The 8,977-nt window shown below is 38.6% G+C and overlaps 1 protein-coding gene across 1 annotated transcript in view; it reads right to left on the minus strand.

Moving 5' to 3' along the window:
• Positions 1–2,212, minus strand: part of USH2A (usherin) — a 558,840-nt gene extending 556,628 nt beyond the window's left edge. The window contains exon 1 of the mRNA XM_075204257.1: positions 2,056–2,212. The gene's annotated coding sequence lies outside the window, so the exon portion shown is untranslated. The remainder of the gene's footprint in view (positions 1–2,055) is intronic.
• Between the last annotated feature and the right edge of the window lie 6,765 nt (positions 2,213–8,977).

The raw sequence follows: 8,977 nt of genomic DNA on the forward strand, positions 1-8,977 counted from the left end.
CAGTATTTCCCATGTACCTGACATTTGGAACGTTCCCACAAATTAAATGTGAACTGTTCCGCACAACTTCCCTTCTGTTTGATTGGTCAGAGCTTTGCGCTAATGAAATTTTTGGAACACTGTGGAAAACTTCAGGGTCATTTTATTGAGCTGGTGAGCCCGTCCAAACCAGAGGATACTGCCAATAGGTGGGCGATAGTTTAAAGTACCCACCCAACTAGCCGCCCACCTAATACTGCCAATAGGTGGGCGGCTAGTTGGGTGGGTACTTTCAACTACCAAGTTTTTTAAATGTTTTAGCCCTCTGTTTCATGTCAGCTCTGTGCTCTGATGTCCTTGCACGGCATTCCCACAAGATAAATTCCCAGCTACATTGTACTGTACAAACCCTTGGCCACAGTGCCCATTCCACTCAGCCACATTGCACATATTCCACAAACCACAGTGCTCAGACCCTAGTTTACATTGTAGAGAACTCTTTCCCCTTGCTCCAGTTACATTGCATTACCCCTCCACCAGCCAACACTAATCTCCCTAGTCACATTGCGCAGAATCTAGCTACAAATATTATGTCTGAGCCAAATTGCACACAACTGTATGTGCATTGCATGGATCACCAATCATATTTCAGAGGCCTTCCTCCACACTACACAGCCCTCCCCCCAATCACACTGCACAGCCCCCTCCCCTCCCCCCAATCACTATGCACAGACCAAATCAATCACAAAACACAGATCCCCAGCAACATTCTACAAACCCCTCCAACACCATGACCGTGTATCTGGTCGGTTTGGTGCCTAACAAGGCGCATCGCTTAGACACAGCACACATTGATGTTTGTTTTACATTTAAGGACACAACTTCAGGGAAACCATGCTTTTGACATGCAGTTGTTTAACCTGAGTTCATGAGGTCACTGGAGGTCAATTCATGGAATAGACAGGGTATAGAAAACCTCAATGCTCCCAAATATGAACAACATTGCAAGTTAGTATGGGGGTCATTGAAAATTATAGTTTTCATTTTCAGACCACTATCGTGCATTGTGCTAGTGTTTAAAACACTAGCACAATGCAGGAAAGTGACACCTTACATAGGTGCGCCTTAGACGGAAGGCTCCTGATCAAATATTGTACAAGGTCCCATTCCACTTCAATCAGTGGCAGTAGCAATGATGTTTACAGGACAACAATTGTTTCTTAAAACAGTCCTAGGATTAATAGCCTGCATCTATATTTACTTTTGATGATTTTGTAAAAAGTTTGGCTTCTACTGAGTAGGAGGGACCTCAATATTGCTTCACTGTGAGATTCTTAGGGGTATATTTACTAAGCAGCGGTACCGAGAAACCGCCGATTCTCCGCCAGTTTGCCGTGGGTGGTATTTTTAAAACACCGATTTTATTAAAGACAAAGCCCGATAGGCTTAGTCTTTAATAAAATTGGCATTTTAAAAAAAATGATGGCAAACCGCAGAAAATCAGCGGTCCGTCGGAACCGCCGCTTAGTAAATATACCCCCTCGTCTTAGTGCTGTCAGTTATAAATTCATACAGGGAAAAATCATTAAAGTAACATATGCAGATTCCTTAGCATGGTGATATGGCATTCCATCGTAAAAACATCAAACAAGGATTACTTGGCTGTCTGTGTTAAATAAACATTTGCCTAAAAATAATGTAACGAGAAAAACGAACATCTACTCTATCAAAGATCGTTAACACCTGAAGGTGAATCAGTTATGTGTTTTGTTTTTTCAAGAACAAAAGAAAACTTCAGCCTTGATTCCTAGACTTTAGCTGACATCAGAACTTTTCAATACACAGGAACAGTCACATATGCTGTTTATTTTTTTACAGTGTCATAGTTTAAATAAATTGACATCACAATATCCTGGTCTGTCTCTCTGTTGCTAAAAGTCGCATGTGCGTCGTTCACTCTGAATTTCATTCATTAGGACTGTATAATATGCAAAAGTCCCTGTTCCATTATTACTTAATCACGTAACTGATTGCCATGAAATAATCAGAGATGTAAATAAGAATCCAATGCCTTACCTGTGTGTGATATATCAGGCCTCGCAGAGCACAGCACTGTTACATGAAGCACAAACACATGCTGTAATAATGAATGTATGCAGGTTCGTAAACTGCTATTTCTCACCGTGTTCGGACTCGTCCTCAGTCTGCTCCCTTTGTGCCCTAGAAAAGCTGCTTAAACCTTTCCAGCCACCACCATCTGTCTTTCCTTTGTCTTAGGTCTTAGGTCTTACTTCATTATCTTGTTTCACTCTATGCAAATTGAAACCTTTTTCCCTTAACCTGCAGAACTTTTGTTTCCTATGCAGGCGAGCGTTGCTGTTTCTTTTGTTTTTTTTGCATGGTGGTTAACACATACCTTAACACCAGGCCGCTAGGAGATAGCCGTAGGAAACACGTATCAGGTTGCCAAGCAGCATCGAACGTCACCTTGGTCCATAGTACTTGCCCCTACATCCATCAGCTAGCCACAGGGACTAATATTTGATATTGAGGGATATAAGGTATTACAGTTAGCCTGGTTTTCTTTTAACTTTGCATTTCTTTGTTTAAAATTTATTCGAAATACTCCAGTCATTTGTTGTAACCAAACTGTAACCAAAATATACGTTAATATACATGAAATATAATAACAAACATTCCATATAAGATAGTCAGCCATTGTGTACTGTAGGGCAGATGAAATACAAGACGCTTATGCCTATAAACCGATAACGCTTGATAATGTATGACATATATAATACAATATAATATTGTCAGGTCAATTAATTAGAAAGTGGCGATATGAATGGTTTTCCAATGCCGCTTATCGCATCGATAGAGAGCCTCCTGTTGTCATAATTAACAAACAAAATATCACCGGGCAGCTGAGTTTAAGACAGATTGATACTAGTTACAGATGAAAAGGTCCAAACAAGCAGACACATAGAGGGCCTGATATATTGAGGAAAGTAAAGGCAAAAAAATGAGTAACTTTGTACCTTGGCAAAACCATGTTGCATTGGAGGGGGAGGTAAATTTAAAATGTGGGGACAGGTTTATAGATAGGGTAGGGTGTGCCCTAGTTTAACTTTAAATTTCAATGTAAACATAAAGCTATCAAATATTTGTGTACAACAAAACAGCCAGTATTTAACTTTTGTGCAAAATAATAAACTAATATGCACCCCTTGTATTGTAACATGGTTTTGTCCAGGAGAAAACTTACTCATTTTTTTACTTACTTTCCTTAATGAATCAGGCCCAGAGTGTTAATTGGTGTCCAAAAGTAAGTCCCAACAATGTCCCAGTAGGAAGATGACGGCCGGGATGTATTATAGTCCAATTTTGTGATTTCTGATGTGGTTTAATAAACGATTAATGTAGTAAGGAAATTTACGCATTGAAATAGCTCGGAATAAAGGAAACCATAATCTGTGTGTTTTACAATGAGGGCAATTTCAAAGTACAGAACACAGAAATGTATTAAAAGCCATATTCTATATTCACATCCAAAATCAGGCGTGGTTTTCTGAAATCGGGTTAAGGTGGATCTGATTGACGAGATTGCTCAAATCACATATTATTTGAGCAATCTGCCTATCGAAGGTTAAACATACTGACCGCTGCTATAATTAGTTTATAGGACACAAAGAACTCTTTAAATTTCCCGCACAGTTCACGGTGCTTTAAATGAAATGTGTGACGCTGTTTTGATGCAATTGCTCTAAATGTTATTAAATGATTTTAGCCTGAGCTGGTTTTCACTAAAGCAGGGGAACAAGGAACATGGGGTCCCCCTGCTGTAATGGAAACCAGTATCAGTCTAGACAGATTGGGCCCCATCCTGTTCAGTTTAGAGCTGTAGCCTCTATGGGGGGGGGGGGGAGCCACAAAAAAAAGCATGGCCATACTCCCAAATGATAGCTGGCTAGCAATGGGGCCATTCCGGGCACCACTGGTCTTTAGGTCCTGGGGTAACATAAAAGATTGGAACCCTTGATTGGCAAATTTGCTTCTCAATGGTCCCAGGATAATGATAACGGCTCCTAAGATATAATACAAATGTAGTAAAAATAAATTACTGTTGCCCATATTTATAACAATTTTACCGATGAAATATAAAGCCTGTTTTCGAGCAGGAAACTCTGGATGACAGTCTTGCCAATCATAGTTGTGGCTGTAAGGTCACACAGTGGGACACACCTATAGCCAGGGCCAGAACTGTACGAAAGGGGCAACCGCCCAAGAAGCAAAGCTGAAAGTGTGGTGCAGGGACATGAATATTTAAGGTTAATTGGGTTACAGCTGAGGTCTAGTGCCCGTCAATTTTCCTTCTTGAACTAGGCGCTACAATTTCTGCCTATAGCAGCAATAAGCTTGTCTGTTTTGGGGAGAATGTATCCCTTCATCAGGGTCTAGGTGCAAAATTTTGCATTTCCAGATGGGAAGACCTATGAAGAATTGGGTGTCCCATGCTGAGTGTTAGCTTGGTGCACGAATATGCTGAATTATGTACCCACATGCAAGAAAGGATTATTTAAATGAGATTCAAGGTGGGTTATAAGGATGCTTTCAGAATTATGTGTCCTGTTTAATGGGGGGTGCAAATCATTTTTCTCCCCAACAAACTGGATTTGTGCACGTCCTCAGCGGTGGAGGATACTTGCGTTGGCACATCTTTTGCATCTTCTAAGAGCAATGTATTTAGCAAAGAGAATTTCCAGACACATTTTCTCGAATACACATAATTGACATCAGTTAATTTAACCCATAACTGTGGCTAAACCTCATTATTTAGGATAAAAAAGTAGGAGTTGAAATGAATGAAGCAGGTCGTCCTAAAGAGGTATTAGGCACAGATTACATTTTTGGGGCAGTTCCACTACACAGAAAGTAGTTGTACCCCTATATATACACATGGCAGAGAAATGGCTTTAAATAAAAAAAATTGTGGCATGTTTTATATATACGCTTTTGTAAAGGATTCTTTTTTATTTAAAATATTGTATCCTTTTGAGAGTCTGGTCGGTCTATATTGGATAACCACAACCTCAAGAATTCCCCCGTCGAACAATTGTAGTTCATCAATTTATTTTATAAAACAGAAAATTAATGATTCATTTAGGAGTATCATCTGCTTAATTAAAGCTACGCACCTCCTTCAATGTCTTCCCTCTTACACATATCTTAAAGCGACCATGTATTATTTCTGTCTGCAAGACATTCATTTAAAACAATGCACAAAAGATGTAAATTAAGCTCATTGTGTAGACCTTCTCCATTGAAATTTGGAACTATTAAAAATGAGGATTTTTCGCTACCAGATATATTACTGTAACACCCAAAGGAAATTTACACTATTGACTATCAGAAAAAGGAAACTCGCTTTGAATAGTTATCTCTACTAGTGCTTAAAGTGGGAGATAATTCTTAAAACAATATTCGAATTTGCCTTTACTAATGATTACCATATTATATTTTGCATGCGTTGCTCCTTACGCAGTGGGAGAATACGTCCAGTTGACTGATGTCTTTGAAATACATTGTAATACAAGTCCAATGTCAGGAAAGAATTGATTAGCGCCTTAAAATGATAATTCATAGCACACGTTCATTGTTCAGAAATTTCCCTCTAATGAGTAAGTGTGGGTAGTGGTCTTTCTTTAGATAAGAGTTGAATACAAAAGGTAAAGAGCGAAGGAGATAGACTGTAAGAAAAGCATGGCAGGCATGTTAAATGACTAGCGTTTGCTCTTAATATATTCATTTTGATATAAAAGGTGCTTCCCTCAGTTACAATACTGCACTGCTAAAATCAAATCTCAAAGCAAATTCATCAAATAAGACAGGTGATAGATGCTTAGGTTAGAGATGAAAATGTAAAAAATTAAATCATTTTATGTTTAGTACAATTAGGCTGGTGCAAAAATATTTTTAAATTTTCCTAATTTAAAATAATACTTTAAAATAAACAAAAAATATATAAACACTCTATCAGTGTTTTTAATAGAGATGTTCACTGACCCCCGTGTTTTGATTTTGGCTTTGGTTTTGGATCTGTATTAACTTCGTGCTTTCGTTTTGGATCTGTATTTTTTTTTTAAGAAAATTGGCTCTTTTTTGTTCCTACATTATTATTAACCTCAATAACATTAATTTTCAGTCATTTCCAGTCAATTTTTGTAAAGTGACAAGAACACTGCTACCCCTCCTGTTTCTGTATGAACAATGGCACTGAGCAATGTCACTGGAGACTGGAGAGTGACAAGAACACTGCTACCCCTCCTGTTTCTGTGTGAGCAATGGCACTGAGCAATGTCACTGGAGACCGGAGAGTGACAAGAACACTGCTACCCCTGTTTCTGTGTGAGCAATGGCACTGAGCAATGGTATTTGAGACTGGAGAGTGACAAGAACACTGTTACCCCTGTTTCTGTGTGAGCAATGGCACTGAGCAATGGTATTTGAGACTGGAGAGTGACAAGAACACTGCTACCCCTGCTTCTGTGTGAGCAATGGGGCTGGATCTCCGTGGAGGGTGGTACTTATAAAATCCAAGCTCACGAGATCCAACGACGCAACAATGATGTTTTGCCTCGTTTTCAACTCCGAGGGCGTGAGCGAAAGTACCGAGTAGGCTTGGCTCAGTACTTGGATCTCCAATGTTCGTGTGGGCTCGGTTTTCCGAAAAACCGATCCTGACTATCTCTAGTTTTTAAATACGTCCACTGTTTATATTGGTCTTAAGCAGGATGACATTTTTCATTAAACACAAGCTAATAAATGCAAATTTAATTCTAGCCAAAATGTATAGAGATGTAATGGTTTTAAAAATAATAACTTTTATAAATAGTAACTTCATATTCATATGGACCTGAATAAGCAGAACAAATTTTGTGTGTTTTATCATGCATAAGTTTTACTGAAAACAATGTTTTATTTTGTTAGTGTAGCTATGCAAATTAATTTTTCTATCATGAAACTATAGGGGTTCAGTTAGAGGTGGACGTAATGATGATTTGAACGCATGTAGAGCTATATGCCGAAAAAAACATGTATATGTTGACTAAGACACATTTCAATACATGTTTAGCTCAAACAGTTTTTCGTCAGGCGTACATCAGTTATAATCAGATATAAAAAGTATGTATATTATTTACACCTCATGACAATGTAGAGATAGTGTCGACATGTGGCTTGAAAGTGTTAATAGTAAATTCTAATGTTACTTTACCTTTTATGTTGACAACATAATAACATAATGAAGTATCATATGCACAAGTGTCTTGACAGTTAATAATAAATGCTAAAGTGCCATTTTCAATATACAATGTAAGTAAACACAAACAGACAAAAAAATACAAACACAAATTAACTAAAATACAAATATCCTTTAAATATCAAATGAAAATTTTCTTTCCTGTAATAGTCCAAGAGGAAATGTCAATGAAGTACTGTGAAATAATGACAGCTGCTTGAAGTCATATAGTCACAGAGCTAATGAATGGAGTACTATCAGCTGCAGAGATCAGTCAGCAGCAGCTAGGTAGTGCAGCTGATAGTTGCTCACATCATCATTATGTATCGTTGCACCAGCCTCCTAGCAAGAGATACCCCATATTGTGTCTCAGTTATGAGAACATGCATTTACTATACTACACATGTGATTACTCACCACTGTCCAACCTGTTCCACCTCTCAGTCATAATGAGATAATGAGATGCAAGTTGACAATAGGCAAAAAATGATATGTATGTATGTATGTATGTATGTATGCATATATATATATATATCTTGCGTAAACAAAAAAGTGAGTATGTTCATCTCTATGTCCAACCCCATAGTCTACTTTTGATAGTATTTTAGATTAACATTTTTTTCACCTTATGTAAATTATATTGTGAAAAATGGGCAAGAGTAGAAAAAGATTTTTCAGATTTTGTATAATTAATATGACTCCTAAAAGTAAGAGTATAAAAATGTGTATTTTACGCAAAAAAACAGACGTACGTCCACCTCTAATTGAGCCCATATGCATTAACAGTTTGGTGGTGAGGAACCCAACAAATCAGTTCAAGGGCACAAAACTTTACCTTCTGGTTGTCTTTGCCATTAATACATACAAGGGAGTAGATGTAGTCTAGTGAAACAAACTAGGTGAAGGAGTCTAGAGGAGCACACAAGGAAGAAGCAGGAGTCTAGTGAAATGAACTAGGTAAAAGAGTCAAGAGGAGGACACAAGGAAGAAGCAGGAGTCTAGTGAAACGAACTAGGTGAAAGAGTTTGGAGGAGCACACAAGGAAGAAGCGGGAGTCTAGTGAAACGAACTAGGTGAAAGAGTCAAGAGGAGCACACAAGGAAGAAGACGGTCTAATAAATCGCAATCGGAAAAGGAGTCTAGACTAGCACACTGCGTAGAAACAGGAGTCTGGGGAAGCACACAAGGAAGAAGAGGGAGTCTGGTGAAGTACACAAGGAAGAAGAGGGAGTCTGGTGAAGTACACAAGGAAGAAGAGGGAGTCTGGTGAAGTACACAAGGAAGAAGAGGGAGTCTGGTGAAGTACACAAGGAAGAAGAGGGAGTCTGGTGAAGTACACAAGGAAGAAGAGGGAGTCTGGTGAAGTACACAAGGAAGAAGAGGGAGTCTGGTGAAGTACACAAGGAAGAAGAGGGAGTCTGGTGAAGTACACAAGGAACAAGAGGGAGTCTGGTGAAGTACACAAGGAACAAGAGGGAGTCTGGTGAAGTACACAAGGAACAAGAGGGAGTCTATTGAAGCACACCTGGAAGAAGAGGAAATATAGTAAAGAACACTAGAAAAACGAGCCACACAATGCTACAAAAATAGACTACTCTATGACTATACAATTGTGTTTCAGAATGCTGTTCACAAGAGTACACATACAAGTAGTCAAGTTTACTGTTCCAAACAGACAAGATCTGTTTACACCCACTAAAC

Source organism: Mixophyes fleayi, chromosome 3, assembly GCF_038048845.1.
Source record: "Mixophyes fleayi isolate aMixFle1 chromosome 3, aMixFle1.hap1, whole genome shotgun sequence".
Classification (NCBI taxonomy): Eukaryota; Metazoa; Chordata; class Amphibia; order Anura; family Limnodynastidae; genus Mixophyes; species Mixophyes fleayi.